The following is a 19,766-nucleotide window of genomic DNA, read 5'->3' on the forward strand; positions in this document are numbered from 1 at the left end:
TGCAGCCCCCACTGATCCAATCCTCCCCATCCCTCCCAGCACCTTCTGCATGCCATGGAACAGCTGTTCAGCGGCATGTAGGAGGCACTGGGAGGGAGAGAGAGGAGCAGGGAAGGGGCACGCTCATGGAGGGGGAGGAAAGAGGCTGGGAAGAGGTGGGGTGAGAGGTGGGGCCTCGGGGGAAGGGGTTGAGGGAGGGCATGGCAAGGGGTGGAGCAGGGGCAGAAAGAGGTGGGGTGGGGGTGGGGGTTTGGGGGAAAGGATGGAGTTGGGGCAGAGTTTGGTTCTGAGTGGGGTTTGAGCACGCCCAGGGAAAATTAGAAGCCAGAGCCTGTGGCTGCATTCACTGTGGTTTTTGTCCTGAATATTGTCAAAGCCATGACTTGAATTAGATGGACTCTGAACTACAAACTTCAGGTCTATTATGTGAGCCAAAACAGAGGCTCTCTGACTGAGAAGGGAGAAACTGTGTCATGTTGTGCTCCACTGTCTGCATTGGAAGTTGCTCTTTGAATACATCACAACTTACTCCAGGTTTGCTATGTACCTTGTATCTTGTACCCCACAATACATCACCTAGGTGTGCAATGTAATCTGGAGCAGCTCTGGTTATGATGACAACACAGTGCAGGAGCTTATGACAACAGCAGGTCCGCTGACAGCAGTTCCAGTCAATGGGCCTCCTAGAAAGAGATGGCTGAGGTTTGATTCGTGCAGGGTGGACTGGAACTGGGCCCCACGCTGCTGCTGGCCCGGTGTGGCGTCGCCACATAGGCATGGAGCTGGACCATGTGCAGCGGCTGGTGCACGCATGCACTAGCAATGCCCGTGTGCACACGGTCCGTCTGACATTTGGGCAGTGCTGCACCTGTGTTGGCTGGTGCCCAGCAAGCTGCTATCAACTGCTGTGCAGATGCCCAGTGAGTTGCCAGCTGTGCTGCTGGGCGTGCTCTTCCGGCATGACCAGGGCTTCCACATGCCTGTCCTAGGAGCCCTGTGGTCTGCCTGGATGATTTAAAACAGTGGCTCTCAAACTTTTGTACTGATGACTCCTTTCACATAGCAAGTGTCTGAGTGCGACCCCCCCCCTTATAAATTAAAAAAACTTTTTTATATATTTAACAACATTATAAATGCTGGAGGCAAAGCAGGTTTTGGGGTAGAGGCTGACAGCTCACGACCCCCATGTAATAACCTCGTGACCCCCTGTGGGATCCCGATCCCCAGTTTGAGAACCCCTGATTTAAAAGGTCCCGGGGCTCCTAGCTGCCGTCACAGCTACCACAGCTGCGGCAGCGGCTGGGGGCCCTAGGACCTTTTAAATCATCCAGGCCCCTGGGCAATTGCCCCCTTTGTGGGCCCCCCCCCACACACACATGTTGGCAGGCCTGGACATCAGTCTAGATAGGAAAAGACAAGCTGTTATCAAGCCCTGTCTCTCCTCTACCTTCCCCCTGGGATTTTCTTCAGAAGATAAGGAAAAGCAGCTAAATGTTGGGCTAAAAGCGTCAGGGAGCAGTTGTGTCATTAAGCGAGAATGGGGGAGTTGATGTACAAGCAATAAAAGTATAGCTAGCCAGGGAGCAAAAATAGGTATTACCCCAGGATAAAGGATACAGTGAAAAGGGTATAATTTGTGAATTGGTCCTGAGGTTCTGTTGTTTAGAGGTAAGTGGGAGCAAAGGGGAAAAGAATCCTTTTTATATGTTTTTCTAAGTTTGGTTAAGATTCAAGAGCAAAACATGTTTATATTTATTTATTGGTAAATATGCATAGCTCCATTGACACCAACCTACCCACCTGAGTGAGGTCTGGCCCATAATAATGTATGATAATAAATTATGATAGATGATTACACAAGGATGGTAATAATCATTTTTAAAAGTCAAAAATATTTTTGTTTTATTTTGTTTATTTTAGAGATGTGGGAGAGCTGGTGGTTGTAATCAAAGCACAATTTTTTAAAGTTACAGAATTGATAATAACCATAGAAAGGTGCTGGTTACGCTCAGTAGTACAGCAGGAAAGGAAAGGTAAGGCCGGAATACCCATTTATGTCTGCAAAACCAAAACAGCTATCAGGAATCCAAGCCAAATGTTTGCAGACAGGGAAAGGAGAGTGTCAACCCTCTTGATCTAATTTATTACACAGATGAGAGAGTTGGATCAACAGTAGGAAGAGAAACAAAATATGACCAGAGAATAAGGAGTGATAGGACTATGCGGTCATGCAAATCCCTCTTTCCTTCCTTGGAAAATATTCTATCACCGTAAGTGAGGTAATCAAATTCAGATACTGCTGTCCCATAAGCCTCCTTTCACTGATGCTGTCCTTCCCCCTGGAGGCTTTATCCTGAACACATGGAAGTCAGTGGACATATTGTGATTGACTTCCACTGGAGTGATAGGGTCCTTCTCTATTTTCTTATATTAATTGTTTAAAATATAATAAAGCATGGACTCCACTAGCAAGTGCTACAGCATTACAGCCTTATGGAAACTATTGGGAAGTGTTATTGATCAGAATTATAATAACAACCTTTGAAATTGGACAGTTACTCTTCTGGATAACACAATTTTCACTTTTAGCTCATATCCAGGTAAGTAAATGAGATAAGCTGGTCTTCTCTTGTGCTTAGTTTTGCTCTCATCCATGCCAGACCTGGATTACTTGAGCATTTCTATTTCTACCCAGCTTATATTCACCCTTTTCTAGCTGTTGCCCTATTCTCTTGCATCTTGTCTAATGGGGTTTATTTTGCTACCAATATTCACACATGTAAACATCACTAACATTAATGGACTCATTCATTTATACCCATAAAAGGGTAAATCATAACTTTAGAACAAATTATTGCCTATATATTAATAACATTTTCTCTTAATTCTATATTGTTCTAGCTGCTAGTCAATTCAAGTAAACAAATGTAATGGAAGGGAAAGGCCACCATATTAAGAATCTTCTCCTCACCCCTTCATTCCTCAGGAAATTTAAATATTCTTCTACACAGAATGACTACATATACACAATTCAGCATAGAAAACATCAAGCTTCAGAGTGGCACATGGCTTTATAAGCTCCCATTGTATTTTTACTGCAATTCTCATTGGAGTAGCCCCTAGAAGCCTCAACGAGGTTGGGGCACCATCGTACTAGGCATTGTACAAACATATTTCAAGTGACAGTCCCTGCTTCATTGGTGGCTCCATATAGCTACCTTTGTACGTGTAGGGGTTTATATTTTCTTAACAGAAATATCTACAGCAGATAAATGTAAATGCGTGCAACTTTTATGTCTAACTTTTTTAGACTGCATCCTATTGCTAATGATCCAAATGCTGTTGGGCTTTTTTTGCCCTCTCCTCTCTTTCTTCAGCAGCAAACTCAACAGCTGGGGCCACATACAGGACATGTTTGACAGATAAAGGGCTCAGATGCCAAGGTCTAGAATAAATTTTTAAGCAGCAACATCTGTGTCTGTCGCAAAGCCCCTGGCTGATTTCTTGGCTGGCTGCTTGGCTGGCTCTGCTATGTCTGTGACTCCTCTGCTGGCTGTGCTAATGGCTGTGTAAACTGCCTCTGGTGCTCTCCTGGGCAATCAGGCTGCTGATGAGCTTGCTGGACTGCCTTGTCCCATGGTTCTTTTTTTTTTTTTTTTTTGTGACCTGTGGCTGGAGGAGTTTGTTCCTTATTTGAGAGGAAGGCCCTCAACACATTCTCACAATATGTGTGTGCAAGGCCAATTGATGATGCCAAAGGACTACTTTCCCAGCACTCTAAACCTCCGTAAATGTAACACTGCCTTTAGCTATAACAAGATCTTCACAACCCACTAGAAGTGTACAGGATATCAGAAACAAATTGGCCTTTGGGGGCTTAAATTGCATAGTCACTGTTCACTTTTGAATTGTATATATTTAGGAACAAACTGTACATATTCATTTTCTTATCAAAGATACAAGTGAGCACCCAGTTTGATTATTTTATTTTCTAATGTAGCCGTGCTATTCCTTTACTTGTTCAAGAAAGGTTCATATCTGTGTGTGTGTGTGTGTGTATTCAACCTGTAATCTCTGGTTTTGACTTGTATTAAACCTTGTTAGATTCAGCATCTTCCAAACAGGGCTAGACTACTCCCCTGGGTGGATGGTTGGTTGGTTGATACCTTCCCCACTCACTAGAAGCCAGGTCAGGAACCTCTGTGTTAACATAAGAAAGTAAATTTATGCCATTGTTTTAAAACCAGAACATCTAAAATAAATCCAGATCCCCAAGGATGTATGTGCATTTAACCTTGAGCCTCCTGTGAGCCTCTCTCCTATAATCACTCAGACCCTGGCTTTGCCACTATTTGTAATGAGTATTCAGCTAAATTTTAGCCAAAATACTAATATTCAGCTTCAACTGAATTACTTTTCAAATGTATTCATGAAGATGAATATCAAGGATGGGGTGATGCTCTAGCCCTGAGAGAAATCCTTCTCCCTTTATTCACACAAATATAAAACACCCATTGAGCCTGATTGTCGAATTCCCAAGGGTTCCTTTATGTCATTTCTGTGGTGCAAAGGATATGTAAAGATGGTGAATCTAGCGCATGGCTAGGGCAGGCTAGAGGATATCAATTCCATTTCACAACAGCTTTCAGGGTTTCAAAATGTGTTTCCATTCCACAGTGCAATGAAAATGAAGCCTTTTGGAAAAAAATGTGAAATGGTATTGTCTCAAACTATCTGCTTCTGAATAAAAAATGGCAGGTTTTCAAATTCTCTCTCTCTCTCTCTCTCTCTCCCTCCCCGTCCTCTGGTCAGATGCGATCAGAAGGCCATGGAGCTCAGAAACCTTCCTGTCAAAAACTTTGTCAAAATAGATACCTCTTCACAAAATGTTTCATCTTCCATGAAACAGCATATTTAAAGAAAATGAATTTTGGTCAGTCATATTCTGACTAGTTCTATCCATGGAGAATACCAGGGCACAGGGGGCAGGTGGCTGGATAAAAAGGGATGTGACTGAAGGTCATGGGAAACTGAATGAAAGTTAAAACAGCCTTCGCACTGTTGTAACCTACACTCAGGGTGGGTAGGCAGGGTGCTGTCTAGACTTAGAATACGGTTCCTGCACTGAGCATAACTTAGAATTGAGAATAGGACTCATTAATTTCAATGGAAATGCATGCATGAGTCAGATCAGCAACATTTGGACCCCAGCAGTAACTACTATTTGTGCCGTGATCATCTTAGTTGCTTCTCCTCACCATCGCCTCACTTCTGATGGTGGCCCAGCACTGGTTGAGATAATGGAAGATTATAAAGCAATTCTGGTTTTGGGTTAAATGACTGCTTCTTGGAGCAGCTGGTACAGGAACCCACAAGGGGAGAGGCAATTCTCGATTTAGTCCTGAGTGGAGCGCAGGAGCTGGTCCAAGAGGTAACTATAACAGGACAGCTTGGAAATAGTGACCATAATATAATAACATTTAACATCCCTGTGGTGGGAAGAACACCTCAACAGCCCAACACTGTGGCATTTAATTTCAGAAAGGGGAAAATGTTTTTTAAGTACATCAGAAGCAGGAAGCCTGCTAAACAACCAGTGGGGTCCCTGGACGATCGAGATACAAAAGGAGCACTTAAAGATGATAAAGTCATTGCGGAGAAACTAAATGGATTCTTTGCTTCAGTCTTCACGGCTGAGGATGTTGGGGAGATTCCCAAACCTGAGCCGGCTTTTGTAGGTGACAAATCGAAGGAATTGTCACAGATTGAGGTGTCACTAGAGGAGATTTTGGAATTAATTGATAAACTTAACAGTAACAAGTCACCGGGACCAGATGGCATTCACCCAAGAGTTCTGAAAGAACTCAAATGTGAAGTTGTGGAACTATTAACTATGGTTTGTAACCTGTTCTTTAAATCGGCTTCTGTACCCAATGACTGGAAGATAGCTAATGTAACGCCAATATTTAAAAAAGGCTCTAGAGGTGATCCTAGCAATTACAGACCAGTAAGTCTAACGTCAGTACCAGGCAAATTAGTTGAAACAATAGTAAAGAATAAAATTGTCAGACACATAGAAGAAGATAAATTGTTGGGCAAAAGTCAACATGGTTTCTGTAAAGGGAAATCGTGTCTTACTAATCTAGTCAAGTTCTTTGAAGGGGTCAACAAACATGTGGACAAGGGGGATCCAATGCACATAGTGTACTTAGATTTCCAAAAAGCCTTTGACAAGGTCCTTCACCAAAGGCTCTTACGTAAATTAATTTGTCATTGGATAAGAGGCAAGGTCCTTTCATGGATTGAAATCTGGTTAAAAGACAGGGAACAAAGGGTAGGAATAAATGGTAAATTCTCAGAATGGAGAGGGGTAACTAGTGGTGTTCCCCGAGGGTCAGTCCTAGGACCAATCCTATTCAACTTATTCATAAATGATCTGGAGAAAGGGGTAAACAGTGAGGTGGCAAAGTTTGCGGATGATACTGAACTGCTCAAGATAGTTAAGACCAAAGCAGATTGTGAAGAACTTCAAAAAGATCTCACAAAACTAAGTGATTGGGCAACAAAATGGCAAATGAAATGTAATGTGGGTAAATGTAAAGTAATGCACATTTGATAAAATAACCCCAACTATACATACAATGTGATGGGGGCTAATTTCGCTACAACTTATCAGGAAAGAGATCTTGGAGTCATCGTGGATAGTTCTCTGAAGATGTCCATGCAGTGTGCAGCGGCAGTCAAAAAAGCAAAGAGGATGTTAGGAATCATTCAAAAAGGGATAGAGAATAAGACAGAGAATATCTTACTGCCCTTGTATGAATCTATGGTACGCCCACATCTTGAATACTGCGTACAGATGTGGTCTCTTCATCTCAAAAAAGATATACTGGCATTAGAAAAGATTCAGAGAAGGGCAACTTAGGGGTTTGGAATGGGTCCCATATGAGGAGAGATTAAAGAGGCTAGGACTTTTCAGGTTGGAAAAGAGGAGACTAAGGGGGGATATGATAAAGGTATATAAAATCATAAGTGATGTAGAGAAAGTAAATAAGGAAATGTTATTTATTTGTTCCCATAATACAAGAACTAGGGGCCACCAAATGAAATTAATGGACAGCAGGTTTAAAACAAATAAAAGGAAGTTCTTCTTCACACAGCGCACAGTCAACTTGTGGAACTCCTTGCCTGAGGAGTTTGTGAAGGCTAGGACTATAACAGCGTTTAAAAGAGAACTGGATAAATTCATGGAGGTTAAGTCCGTTAATGGATATTAGCCAGGATGTTTAAGGAATGATGTCCCTAGCTTCTGTTTGTCAGAGGGTGGAGATGGATGGCAGAAGAGAGATCACTTGATCATTGCCTGTTGGGTTCACTCCCTCTGGAGCACCTGGCATTGGCCCTGTCGGTAGACAGGATACTGGGCTAGATGGACCTTTGGTCTGACCCAGTACGGCCATTCTTATGTTCTTATGTTGTGTTTTTTAATTCCATCCTTTCAGAAGCTGCCACTTCTCCTCCACTTCCTCTTCCTCATAACCAGTGCATGTAAGGCCTCAAATTACCTTTCCCCACCCTGTCCACCCACTCTCCTATTTCTCCTGATTAATAATTTTCCTTTCACAAATCCTTCCTCATATCAATTTACCTCTTTCTCAGGATTGAATTCAAGAGCCCAGGTATACTACAAATATGAGGTTCCTTTGCAGTCTCTGGAGATTGCTACCAATCTCATTCTTCATTCTTGGGATCTGTAGTTTAAAACCATTGTATCGCCACTACCAACAAATATTGGTTAAACATAATAGATATGAATATCATCATGAAGAATTAATGACCTAAACCCTGTAGGCCAAAAATACAAGTTAAAGAAAATATAGGAGTAGAAAAAAGAAAAAGAGTGCATCATCTCTTTTATTGTAATTCTTATATTTGTATTTATGTATTTTTAAAATTTATTTCTGAAAAGAATTATCAGTCTATAAAAAGAAATAGTGATTCTTTTCCAGAATAGATTTATGTGACAAAATGTCTTCCTCGAAAATGCGAATAAAACTCTTTATTTGTGCTTAGAGGTGGGCCAAACCTCTGATACAGTACAGCTGTATAATATCAATAAATAAATAAGTCAGTCATTCTTTTATAATGCTTGTTGGCAACAGTAAATTAATATCAATATACAGTATGAAAACTAGCATTGATAGTAACTAATATATCCAGTTTTCTGAAGTTCACAGGTTAACTTCCTATTGACTTTTTTATTTCTAATATAATTCAAAACGTGTGCATAAATAATTTAGTACTTTATTCACAATTCAACTTTTAATTTTGCTTTTTCCAAATAAATATCATTTCCAGTTATTCAGTATATAATCAGATAGTATGATTAGACATTCTCTATATTCCTACCTTTCAGGAAAGATATGTTAACTTGTAGGTGCAATAGTTCACAAAAAACCTTTTTAAGAACACTGTTAGAAGTCTCATCCAAGAGAAGTAATGGGAGCCCTACCGTTTGAGACATTTAAAACTAGATTGGGCAAAGCACTAGAAAATGTATTGTAAGGAACTATCCTCTTCTGGTAGGGGATAGATTAGATTTCCTAATAGGTCTTTTCCATTGCTAATTTCTATGATTCTATTGCCTACCATTTTAATTATACTACTGCCATTTAGAAAACAATCAACTTTTCTAATGGCTGAAGCGATGCATTTCTAAAGAGGGCACATTATTGTACTGTATCAAGATGCTGGGAACAATGACAATGCATGCCTCTGGATACCAATATAAAATGACAGCAGTAAGATACTGATGGTGGCAATCTATAGGGACCATATTAAGAAGTCAAGGAAATTGAAAAAAGCAATATGGATGAAAATATGTTTCCTTTAAAGGACAAAGAAGATGATTTAAAAAAAACACAGTTATTTTAATAATAATACTTAGCTTTTGTATGGTATCTTTCTATCATAAATCTCAGAGCTTTAAAAAGGATGGTGATATTCACTATCTCCATTTTACAGACACTGAAGCATAAGAACTGCAGTAATATGCCCAAGGGCACACTGTAGGTCAGTGTGTCTAGTGCCCTTGCCAGTGTCTTTCCAGTGGACCATGCTGCCTCTTATCTGTGGATCTCAAAGTGCTTTACAAACATTGCTTAATTGACCCTCATAATATCCCTCTGAGGACAGTGCTGTAAGTATTTTTGTATACATTTTACATATTGGTAACTTGAGGCACAAAGATGTTAACCAACTTTAACCCTGTGATATAAGTGACAAAAGCCAGTGTGAAAGTGAAATGAATTATATTAAAGAAATAGAATGAATTAAAGAATGCTGTATGTACCTTTAAGTAGAAATGAGAAATGCTGCAAGCCAGGGGGCAGGAAAGCAGACATTAACTGCTTAATGAATTGCCCCACTTAAGGGCAATTGGTGAAGCATTAGCCTTAGATCGATAAGAGTTAATAAGGAAGCAGGATATGCATATTGTGCCCCATGCAAATTTTACAATTTTGCTCTCTCTGTCCCTTTGTTTAGTTCGCACCCTTTTATCTGTATAAATAAGACTGTTTGAATCTTGCATGAGGGCTCACATTATCTGAATGTATTAGCAGAGTGCTGTGCTAATAAAACAGAGTGGTCTGACAAACTATGAGTCCTGAGTCTAACTTTGACAATTTGGAGGTCCCACCGAGATGGCAACCGTCTTCACTGGGGCCATGTGATTCTGACCGTTTTTGTAGGATGACCGTGGCAGCCGGTACCTGGGCATTTGGCCCGAACAGTCCTCCTCCGGAATGGAAGGGCGCACAACCACAGTGAGGTCTACACCATCGAACCTGTTGGTTCCCACTCTGTTCTGGTAGGGATCCCGGGATCTGACATCAGGAATCTGGTCAGCCATTCTAAAGGGAAAATGGACCCTTTTCCAGAGGAATGTCTGTAAATAATCCAGGTAAAGAGACTATCTAATTAAAATCATTTGACTATGAACAATTTAGTCAAATTTGCTAAAAGAACGTAATGGGGGGGGGTTCCTATTGGAACTTAACTGCCCCAAATGTATAAAGGTAATGTAATCTATGTACAGCTATGTAAAAACAAAGCAGTGTAAAAGGGATGTTAAGGAGAAGAAAATGTGTATGCATCTGTCTATCTGTGGAAATATGTGAGGTTTGTAAAACTCCTGTTTTGTAAGTTTAAGATAAATTGGTTTTGTTTTGTTTATAATGCCACTAAAAATCGATTTGACTCTTTAATTCAAAGTTGCAAAACTGACAGACCTTTTTGCCAGACACAGGTAATCAGTGTTGGTTGGCTTTGAGATTTGGTATTTAACCCTTAAGGGGTAACTTGATTCTTTACAAAATTTAAATGTTTTCAAATAAAGACCAAGTTATGACTGCCGCAGGGCAGTCAAAATCAGAAGAATAGGGAGAGATTCTGGATTCTTTTTGTTTGTTTCTTTGTTTGTTTTTGTAACAAAATAGAAGATGAAAGCTGTAGTAAAAGAATAAAGACAGTGCCCCTCTGAAGCAAGAGCAGGGGTGAGGTGCACAAAACAAAAAGAAGCAATGTTAGAAACACTGAGCCTTAAAATGGCTCTGTGTAATCAGACTGTCACTTTGATAAGGGTACATAAAACTCTGTAAGAACAAAAGAAACAGTTACAGCTTATGTAAAAATTAATATGGCTAATGTTTTCAAAGTTAAAGTATAGAAGAAATGTGCAGACATATGCAGTGTATATTATAGAGGGGGTAAAAGAAATGCAAACGAAACATGCTACTTAATTAAAATCCTATTAGGGCTCCAAAGGAGCCACAATATATTGTGTTTTCTTTTTCAGATCTCTGTGTGTTTTGGAAGCAAGAGTTAAAAGTAATCAAAACTCTGGTAATAGTTAATTGTGTTCCTTTTAAGACAGAGTCTCTGAGCTCTGCTAATGGCTTTGAATCCAAAAGCCAAGCCTGTGTTGATGCAAATTACCTAACTGATAAAGGAAGTGAGAGAACTGCCAGCACAAAGAAGTTGCAGATAAAGAACATACCTGGTCAGCAAACAAATTGTCTAAATAAAAGGCATGGTATAACAAGATACCTTTAATTAAAATAAATTTAATGTTAATAAGTACCCCTGTAACAATTATAGTATGTATGATTTTTGGAAAAATCCTTTATGGTAATGATGCTTTTCAGCTGTTACCTGTGAACAAACTTAAAGCTTAACACAGCAGGAAAGACATTGTAAACTTGGTCTGCTGTAAAGGAAAAACTGAGGTACACCACCTCATGGATTTAATGACTGAACAGTGGGATAATTTCCCTATAACTCTTAAAAGATAGAAGCCATTGAAACCTGGCCTGCCTATAGAACAAAAACACAGGAAAATATGGAGGTAATTCCTCTTGTTTTGCCTGCAATCAGCAAGGGTATTTGTAAAAGAAAGGAATATTTTAAGCAATAATAAATGCCACCCCAAAAGGGGTAGAAAAATGTTATTTTTGTCTTTCAGAAAAAGCTAATACCAGCTACAGGACAACCTAATACAGAAACAAATAAAAGTGGGTATGATTATCCATGCCTGTTGCTCCAAAGCCCTGTAGTAAAGACATCTCACTAGGATCCTGTATGTGGGATAAAATGAATAATGAGACCAAAGTACTGTATAATGGGCTATGTGTATGTGTTAATTCTTGTGAAAAAGTGTTTTAAAAGAATGGAAGTGTTAGCAACCTTCCAATAGACAAATGTAAATGTAATGTAAGTACTGTGTTTACAAAAGGTAATAAAAAGGTAACATAGTTCCTAAAACAAACAAAAAGACAATGTGGGAAACCGACCCATTCATATTATACACGCAAATGCGAACATGTTAAGAATTGCCACTGCAGAAAGACATAACAGCTTACCATTGCTATAACATATTTTCTGAATGGTCTCCCACAACTACTGGCATACTAATGTTACTAAACCTAATTGTTTTTGGTTTTAAATTGTATGTGTTTAATTGTAATGTTTGAAATGTGCTGTTGGATAAAACAAATGTATGCAAAGCTAGAGCCACAGGCCCAAATCACCTCCCAGTATTTTCTATTACGTGGACTAAATAAGAAGTGACACTGGCGATTAATAATCTTAGTGTCAAAAGGGGGATATGTAGGAGCAGGATTTTATAATGTCCCATAAGAATTAATGTATGATATGATTTCATCCTGTTAGCCACCCTTTTTGAATAGCAGAAAGGAATGACAGACCAGAACAATCCTTATGACTGATTATGGTCACCCTTTTGTTTTAGAAAAAGTTATAATGTCTACTATGGTTTCCTATATGTATTACAAAGTAGGCACTCTAATTAAATATAAATTTCTTTGTTTTAAGGTTTAGTAAGTAAGAAACAGGATTTTCTATTGTGTCTATATTAAGTAGATTAGAGGAGCATTGAAGGCCTGGGTCTCAATGTAAATTGTCTTGGTTATTGATTGTAAAATTTAGCAAGGTTTAATTTGCAATGTCTTTTTGCTCGATATAAAATACTACTGTTTGTATTCTCAATCTGTGTGAATAAGGAATATATGCATCAGGAAAAGATAAGGTGTGAAGGCAATTGTTATTGCCAGAGTCAAGGAAGAAGAAGTAAAGAGACTTAAAGGACATCAAAGAATCATCGGGTACTGCTTACTACCCAGACGGCTGTTAAACTGTCTGGCATCACAGCGTGGATACATGCTTCGCAGTGTAAGAAGGCACCACCCCCAGCAAACCAATCATCACCTCAGGACCACGCAGATTCAATTGCAGAGCCTGCAATACCTTACCATCTATGTTCTCATAAGGGTTGCCAGAAGCAGACGACGACCTAAAGCAAGGCCCAAAAAGAAGCAGTAGTGAGCCTAGCGCCTGCTGCCTGGTGGATGTAAAACTGTGAATGCGGTTCCCTCAGTTGAGGTTGTCAGAACCAGAAGGGCCTTGCCTCCAACACGCGCCTCTGGTGGCACCTGTTCCTCGGCTGCTGGTGTCTTAAGGTCTGGGGAGTCCACAATGACAATTCTTTTATCCAGCAGCAAGTGTGGATAGCTCAGACCCTTAATATATCTAATTGCTGGGTCTGCAGCCACATCCCAGCCCACTCTCAAACTGGTGTTCCTGTCCTGGCAATCCCACTCAATTCCCCAGACCTCACTGGAGGACCTCGTCTGTTTAACAAAACATGGAACAATAATGACACTTGGGAAGCAGTGGGAATAAATGTATCTAAATGGATAAGAGTGGTGGAGGGAAAAGGTCATTGGTGTTGGGTCTGTAATGGGACAGGGCTGGATCTGGGAAAAAGCCGTTGCCTTCAGCATATTGTGGCCAGTGGTATATGGGATTATTCGAATAAAACTAAAAAGTGGCGGGCTGGGTATGGGGATATGAATTTTTTCTTGACCTGAGGATCAAATAGAAAAAAAATCAATTTCATGTTCCCCCTACAGTAACCTTAGTGAAAACAATACAATCTTTCAACACCATGCAAAAAGGCTCCTAAGGTTACAAGCAGTAGTTAAAATAATGGCAAATAAAACTGAAGAAAGTTTAAGAGCCCTGGCCAAAGAAACAGGGGCGATCCGACAGATGGTACTCCAAAACCGTCAGGAATTGGACATAGTGCTGGCGGCCAGAGGAGGGACCTGTGCTCTCATTGGAAAAGAATGTTGTGTGTTCATACCTGATGACACCAATGAGGTAATAGATCGCGCTAGTCACTTGAACAAATCACATATCTTCCCCATGAAGAGCCGAGTTCTTTATGGAAGTGGCTAAGTAACCTGTTCAATTTCTCTGGCATAGGAAACTGGTTGTTTCAGGGAGCCCTGACTATCCTGTTTGGAATCCTAATGATTTTTGTATGTTTTCAGTTAATCTCCTGTTGTATCCAGAATTGTATAAGGTATGCCACCCAGGTGACTGCCCCAAAACAGAGTGCTAATATGATGATGTTAAATATCACTGATGAACGAAGAGATAAAGAACGATTAATATGTGGAACCCAGTAATTGTTGGTCTTTGCGTAAGCTTGACCAAAAGGAGGGATTGTGAAAGTGAAATGAATTATATTAAAGAAATAGAATGAATTAAAGAATGCTGTATGTACCTTTAAGTAGAAATGAGAAATGCTGCAAGCCGGGGGCAGGAAAGCAGACATTAACTGCTTAATGAATTGCCACACTTAAGGGCAATTGGTGAAGCATTAGCCTTAGATCGATAAGAGTTAATAAGGAAGCAGGATATGCATATTGTGCCCCATGCAAATTTTACAATTTTGCTCTCTCTGTCCCTTTGTTTAGTTCGCACCCTTTTATTTGTATAAATAAGACTGTTTGAATCTTGCATGGGGGCTCACATTATTTGAATGTATTAGCAGAGCGCTGTGCTAATAAAACAGAGTGGTCTGACAAACTATGAGTCCTGAGTCTAACTTTGACAATCAGGAATAGACCTGTGAAGTCAGGTCCCCAAGTCCTCTATTCTAACCAGCAGATCATACTTCAAAGGTGATGAATCATCCCTGAACTAGAGCATGAGTAAGCTACATGTGTTAATGAGTCATTTCTGTGCTAGGCTCCAGCCAATCCACAAACCAGGAGCTGGTCTGGTAACTCTCAGTGCAGTTGCATAAGCTCACAGGAGAAACACCAGCTCAGTCTACTCAATGTCACTTTATGGCTTGGAAATTTCCTCTGTCTGATAGTGGTAACTGATACCACAACACTTAGCCTTCTCCAGCCTTGCTCTTTCTCCAGCCCTGTTCCTAGACTTGATCCAATCCTGCTCTGGCCTCCTGATTCCAGCTATGACTGCAAGGTATGTCTGCCACGGCTCTGACCCCTTGTCCTGACCATCCCCATCAAGGGTTCTGACAATACTCCCTTCCTTGTAAAGGTTGAATCATAACTCCTCGTTAACAAGAAAAAATGATTTTGTGATACTGCAGCACTCTTACTGCAGCCATATTTTGCTAGTTATATCTATTCCTCTTCTCATAAAAAATATCCAATAACTCTCTTCTTCTATATAGCATTCTGTGTTTAAAGCTACACACCCCTCTGTTTGGTGTACATTTTTCACATTGTATTGGAATGTATTATATATAATATATGTTAGTGCTTTTTGGCTGTAAGCTCTTCAGGGCAAACAGCCTCATATTTTATTTATCTTTGGCTCAGCTCACTTTTTGTATAACAGAATGTAGACATGGGAATCTATCTCTGTCTAAGGGATGGGTTGTGAAAATCTTGCTCACATTGGTGAGTACTGATACAATATATATTCACCTTATTTCCTGCACACTATTCAAACACAGCTCTGAAGGGTAAACTATTTTAGAATAAAAAAAGTTTTTTTTGAAAAATTCCTACCCAGTTTTACATAATGTAACTAAGCTAAGCCCTGAACTACATTAAATATTATTAGATGGCATGAAGCAACACAAAGGAGCAGTCCAGTGAACTCTTAAGGTGAGCTTTATGGACTCATTTTGTTCCCACTGAACTCAGTGGCAAAATTCCCATTAACTTCAGTGGATACAGGAGTATTACATGCTTCAAAATGTGGCTTCTGTCCTTTGAAAACACAGGGTTCTTTATGACCTCAGTCCATACAAACATACAGCACAAACCTTTAACAAGGAGCAGAGACTCAGGTCTGCGAAAACAGGGCTCCAAAATTTCCTCAGCAACCCCAACCAGTAAGGGCAGGGAGTGTCTAAAAATTACCACCTCCGTGGAATATACGGTGAGGTTGTCCAAAAAGTTCAACCATTGTGCACTCCCTTTTGTGTATGTCTTACAGCAGCAGGCCTTTAATTCCTCTACACCAAGGGAATGATTTAAACTCTGTGTGTGTGTGTGTGTGTGTGTGAGAGAGAGAGAGAGAGAGAAGTGGTCAATTCCAAATGCTATGTTCAGGTCTTTACAATGTTATCACAGCACATGACCAAGTCTAATTAATTGTATTAAAAAGAAAAAGTATAATTTACTTGGGATACAAAATAATGCCGTACAGCTTTTGATTTTTCCATGACTGTCCCCTGGCTCTGCTTAGGAGTGCCATTTTAAAGGAACAGTGTTAGGTACAACAAAAACATACATTTCCTTTTATGGAGAATTGGCATCTATTTGTAAGGAACCACTTCCAAATATTAAGAGATTTAATGTGTATTGCAATTCCTATGCAAAAATAGGCAATTTATGCCTTAAACTTCATCTAATCCTAATTTCTTTGCAGTGTAGTTAATATGGATAGTATGTTATTTGAAACTATCAGCTTTTAAAGTGTATATGAATCATTTGGATGACATCACAGATCTCAGATGCAAGGGCCAGGAAAGTATTCTTCCAAAGGCAGCATCTGGCTCCTTGGAGCATTTAGAGCCATTGCAATGCCTCTAGGTCTGCTGCATGGTTGATTAGATTTGAACACCAATTTGCAGGCTTCTGAAAAAAATAGGACTCCATACGTCTTAGAAATTTTTGTAATATGCATTTGGGCACATGTATAGTATTTAAGAAACCTGTATATGTTCTGTAGAACTTTCTTTACTGCCTGAGGCTGCATGTGTCCTCCAATACATATATCATTATCTATCTGTCCAAAATGCAGACAAGTGGCTATAGGATGAATATTTATTACACGTATTCAGCATATTATTATTATTATTGCTTTGTTTTAGTAGAGCACATAATTTAAAAGCTAATGTAAGGTATTTAGGAAGTAGCTTCGTTTCTTTGTTATTATTAAAATAACCACTACAAGGATTCAGAAAATTAAATTGCTAGCTCTGAGCCTTCTTGTGCCACCTTTGCTCATACTAAACAGAATCTTACTCTGCAAGTAATCCCACTGATTTCAATGGGAATACTCACAGAGTAAAGTGCAGATCCTTAGATGAGTCAGAACTCTACTCATGTTCATCTGGGTCATCTGTCACCTTGATTACTGTAACCTTTGATTCTCCAGCCTTCTTTCTTCTCAGCATGCTGCATTCTCATCTATTTAAAAACACAGCTATTAAAATCATCTTCCTCTTCCGACATTCTGACCTCATCATCACCTCCAAGATACCATTTATCCTCCCCTATTCCTTAACACACCATGCTTCTGGTCGTCACATTCAAATCTTTTAATAATCTTGCCCCATGTACATTTCTTTTTTCTCCTTATTCTTCCATTCACTCTATCTGTAGCTCTCTCCTCGCAACTCCCATGGTCTGCTCCCATTTTTGCCTGCCTAACTTCACTCATGCTGCCACATATGCTAGGAATAGCTTGCCTCATTTTGTCCACCAAGCTCCCACTTGCTTCATCTCCAAACCCGCTGTGCTAGACTGATAATTTCCTGCAATATCCTGAATTGACTTGAATTAAGTTGAACCCTACTGAATTAGTTTTAACATCTTTGGAGTTCATTGTATTAAAAATGCAATTGGGTATGTGTTATTGTGCATTGTGTCTACCTTCTCTAGTAGGAGGGGTATGCTAATGTACTTCCTGTGTTATAAGCCCTTTGAAACCACGCCCCTGGAGAGATACTCATATACTAGTTCTAATTGGATTCTTCAGGTACCACCAGACAAAGTAAGGGTTTTGGATAAATAGCCTAGTTTTAAATGGTCTCAGGGCTTTCTTCGTCATTCAGATAATTGACAGGATCCCTGGTCCATGGAGGGCCACAGTCCTTAGGGTATAGTTGGAAGGACTGGTCCTACTGGGCCCCATAAGACTGTGTCCTTGTTTTGAGCTGAAGCTGTGATGAACCACAAGGAACCCCTTAGGGTGGGGGGTGGGGGAGTTGAAAGCCAGATGCTGCCAGAGCCCATGTTAGTGTAAGAGGCCAACAGCCTTATTATACTGCACTTACTGGTTTTTTTGGGGAGTGGGGTTGGTAGGCTCTCTCCCAATACTAGGAGGAAGGGGAAGGGAGTCAGGATCCTGGGACTGACAGGCCTCCAGGCAAATCAGAAGAGCTGTAACCCTAAGGCCAATAGGGAGAGGTCAGCACTGCAAGTCTGCTAGATTGACAGGGTGGGCAGACCAGGAGGGAGTTGGGGGACCAAAGCCTGTCCTCCATGTGAGCTAGGACACCTTGGGCAGAGTAAGGGAGAGAAGGGTGCAGAACAGATGCCAGCTCAGGCCAACATCCCATGCCTCAACTGAACACTGACAAATACATGGCTGGAATCAGTCTGGCACAGCTGTGCATTAGTATTGTTAAAATAGGTATTTGAATTATAAGAATGTGTTTAGTGTTTAGACTGTATTGAATGTTTGTGAGTTGCTGCAGCTGTTAATCTCACATTTAATGCCTGTATCCCATATTCTACGGTAATATCTGAACATTTGCATTGTAAGCCTTTATAACTATGTAAATCACCAGACAGGAGACAGACGTTAACCAGTATGAAATGCTGGTCTCCAAAAGTTGTTCTGTCCTGCCCAAGAGGGATAGACTCAAGTGGATCATTAAAGAGGACAAAAGCCTTTGTTGTTTATCCCCTCTCTCCATGAAAATGAGTCTTGCAAGTGAATTCCTCCCATCCACTGAGTTTGCAGCTCAAAGCAGATGGAGGGAAGGGACTAAAAACTCCTAACAAGGAGGAATTGTATCTTTATGCTGCTTGGACTCTGGGGAGTCCAAGGATTACTAGGCGTAAGCAAAAGTTCTCCAGTGCTTACACAGGGTTATCCCTAAAGGACATACTGAGCTTGCTCATCACAGAAGCTTCTATTACTTTTTGAAACTTAACATTGGAACGCATGTGTGTGTATATATGTTTACCTTTTTCAATCTTGTAAATAACTGTTGTTTCCTTTTCCTATTGACCGTGCCAGCAGGTGGGGATCTTGGGGGACAACTACTGCACTGGTGGGGTGCAAAATAAACTTTATTAAGAAAATGCAAAAACAGGGAAAATTCAATAGTATGGGGTATGGGGTTTGTTAAAGTAGACAATTGGGGAGGGGGTTCCTTTTAGTAAATAGGATAGGGGGTTTCAATAGTGGAGTACAATACAGTGGGGTACAATACAGTTGGTAACCAATTAACACTGAAGTATAAATGTAACAGGTAGCTAACAATTTCTATGTAAAGAGTGTGTCACAGCAGCATATAACCAACTAACAGTATGGGTAAAATGTGCTAAATAACCAACAACTTTAGGTAAAAATGTGTCACAGTGGTGTAAATGTAAAATGTGAGGTGTGTTAGAGAGAAAAAGGGGTAACCAATGGGGTTTTATGCTAGACTTCAGTAATACAATTGAGGTTTGGCAGCAGTGGGAGCGGGGTGAGTACGTGGGGGAAGGGATTAAAAGAGAGAGAGAGAGAGAGAGAAAGAAAGTGGTAGAGGAGTGAGGTTAGGGGATGGGGGAAGAGGAGCACGTGGTGGAGCAGAGGCCAAAGGCAGAGGGAGATTTAAACTCAGGGAGACACAGAGAGCAGACAGGCTGCAAGTTTAAACAGCAGAGAGACAATTATACAGAACACAGCAAAATCTTATCTATGATTTAACTTAACCAAGACTACACAAATTAGCAAGTAACAAAACACAATGCAACAGTTCTTTAAGCCTAACTTACAGAGTACAATGCAAGCAATTTTCTAAACCTAACTTAACCACAGCTATGCAAAATGAAATTACAATTTATCTAGACTAAAGGCTAAACCTAACCTAATGGGTGTACTTTATACTAGGGGTAGTTCCAGAGGGCAGA

This window comes from Terrapene carolina, unplaced genomic scaffold, assembly GCF_002925995.2.
Source record: "Terrapene carolina triunguis isolate 2854851 unplaced genomic scaffold, T_m_triunguis-2.0 Scaffold17, whole genome shotgun sequence".
NCBI lineage: Eukaryota > Metazoa > Chordata > Testudines > Emydidae > Terrapene > Terrapene triunguis.